The following is a 1,883-nucleotide window of genomic DNA, read 5'->3' as shown; positions in this document are numbered from 1 at the left end:
CCTGACCAATGAACTGCTGTTGCCTTGGTATGTGCTGGTCTTAGTCATTAGTAACTCCATTTGAATTATAGTTGCACAAGGCATGAAGTGAAGTGGCAACAGATTTGGTGCGGGAGCAGGGAAGCATCTATTTTAAAATGTTAGTAGGTATAAACAGCTATGAAGCTGCAGCAGTAGCACAATTTCAAAGCATGATTCGAAGCAAGAATGGAACCTTGTTGGAAGGATTACAACTAAGATTTGGATATTGCATTTTGGATAGTCTTGAAAACCCAACTAATACTCCAAATTCTAATGATAGACTTTCCTTATAATGTTGATGTTAATATGATATAAATCGCACCAATAAATACTAGCATCACTCTCCTAGGCTAAAGCCAATCAATATTCAAAATATTCACATCATCTATAGTATCATATGTATGGCCTGCAGCCCATATATAGGCTTCAAGCCTTAGTAACCAAAATAAGATGCTTGAGGCATAAGTAGCTTATGTAAATTAACTTGCAATCCAAAAACCACCTTGTTGTCTATTTCCGATCTACCTTGCCAGATTAGAGTAGTCTGATTGGATTGAATAGCATAATTAATACAGATTTGTTGTTGGATTAGAGTAGTCTCATTGGATTGAGTAGCACAATTAGCAAAGATTTGCTGCTGGATTAGAGTAGTCTGATTGGACCGAGTAGCACAATTAGCACAGATCACATACTAAGAACAATTTCCCTAGGTGTTTTTATTATAGGAAGGATACAAGCTTAGGATTTTGGAGGAAAATGACATTAGGAGAACAGCATGAGGACAGAAGAATTGAGTGTCCCACCCTATCATGGATGAGACCTACCCACTGCAGCACAATTTATACATAAGCACAATTAATACAAGCTTAGGATTGAATAGCACAATTAATACAGAAGCTAGATTCCATCACCTTTTCTAACCTGATATGGAAAGATATGACTGCCAAAAAATCAATGTACCAGTTAATCATTTGAAGCATAAAAAAAAACACAAAAAATAAATAAATAATAAAAATCCATTTTTATAGCAATAACTATTCTATTTCAATTAATAACAAAACAATAACAACAATAGTAACAGAACTTAACATCATACCAATAGGAATTACTAAGATGTTGAAACTCGAGATTCCATCAAAATTTCCAATCTGGCCATTAAGACGCTAAACATATTTCAACTATTTGAGAGCATATATATCCATTTCAAAATAAAAAAATAAAAAAATAAATGATTACGTTGCTCAAATGCTACTTGCACAATGTTACCAATCCAACACTGAAAATCATAATCTTCACCAAAAAAAAAAAACTGACCTAGATCTGCATCTAGATCCAGAACCAAACCCATATCCATACCCTGATCCAGATCCTGAACCCTTACCACAGCCTGACCTATAACCGCTTCCTGATCCTGAATCATGTCCAAATCCCGAGCCAGAACCGTTGAATCCAGATCCAGATCTGGACCCATGCTATGGTTGCTTCGTTGAAGGAGGGATTGAAGAAGGGAGAGAGAGGGCTGCACGGCCAGGGTTGCATTGAGAGAGAGAGAGAGAGAGAGAGAGAGAGAGGCTGCAAAGGGCGTCTGGTAGCAGGGATTGAGGGAGACGGCTGCTCGTAGAAGTTTAGGGAGAGAAAAAGGGCTGGATGGCCAGGGAAAAACACCCTTTTAAATGGCCGTGTACACGCTCGGCCACAATGAAACCGGTATCACCGGTTTCCCTCGTCCAAGTGACGTTAAAATATCAGCCGTTGGATGCAATCGCCTCCATCCGACGGCCAGGAAGCTAACAGCGCTCGACCTTACGGAGTGCCATGGTAAGGTCAAGCGTATAGTACCTTATCCCATATATATATATATA

The 1,883-nt window shown here is 38.7% G+C and overlaps 1 long non-coding RNA gene across 1 annotated transcript; it reads right to left on the bottom strand.

Annotated features, from left to right (window-relative positions):
• Window positions 1–625: 625 nt before the first annotated feature.
• On the bottom strand, window positions 626–1,670 carry LOC131221955 (uncharacterized). The gene is made up of 3 exons (XR_009159686.1): window positions 1,403–1,670; window positions 943–961; window positions 626–848 (listed from the first exon to the last, which is right to left on the bottom strand). It is a non-coding gene; the product is annotated as an uncharacterized LOC131221955 (long non-coding RNA).
• Window positions 1,671–1,883: the final 213 nt, after the last annotated feature.

The sequence above is a fragment of the Magnolia sinica genome, chromosome 12 (assembly GCF_029962835.1).
Source record: "Magnolia sinica isolate HGM2019 chromosome 12, MsV1, whole genome shotgun sequence".
In the NCBI taxonomy this organism is placed as follows: Eukaryota; Viridiplantae; Streptophyta; class Magnoliopsida; order Magnoliales; family Magnoliaceae; genus Magnolia; species Magnolia sinica.
This window is presented reverse-complemented; position numbering and strand designations above follow the sequence as displayed.